Genomic DNA, 433 nt, shown 5'->3' with positions numbered 1-433 from the left:
AGCCCTGAACACTTTTTTTCTTTCTTTCTTGTCTTTGTAGTTCTCCCTCCCGCGCCAAGGCAGCTTCGGCCTCTTCCCTGGCTGAGTGACCCTGTGCCAGTCACGTTTCCCCCGTAAGCCTCGGTACAGGCTCTGCAGATTCAGAAAGTTGGCCTCTGATCTCCAAACCCAGGAAGGAGGACGGCTCAAGTTTCTACCGAGCCGCTTTCCTCCCCCGAGGCTGATGGTACGGCCCCGTGCAGCTCCCCCACCCCTCCGCCGCGGCCCTTGGTACAGGCCCAGGGGGCCCGCGGCGGCCGCGCGGCGCTGCCCTCGCCCCCTGCCGAGTTCCGGGCCCGCCCCCCGCGCGCTGATTGGCTGGAGCGGTGCCCGGGCTGAGCGGGTATAGGTGAGCCGGGAAGGGGGCGGGCGGGGCGGCGGCAAGACCTCCCCT

The sequence above is a fragment of the Megascapheus bottae genome, chromosome 6 (genome assembly GCF_031878675.1).
Source record: "Megascapheus bottae isolate mThoBot1 chromosome 6, mThoBot2.hap1, whole genome shotgun sequence".
Classification (NCBI taxonomy): domain Eukaryota; kingdom Metazoa; phylum Chordata; class Mammalia; order Rodentia; family Geomyidae; genus Megascapheus; species Megascapheus bottae.
The sequence above is the reverse complement of the archived record's forward strand: the minus strand, read 5'-3'. Positions refer to the sequence as shown.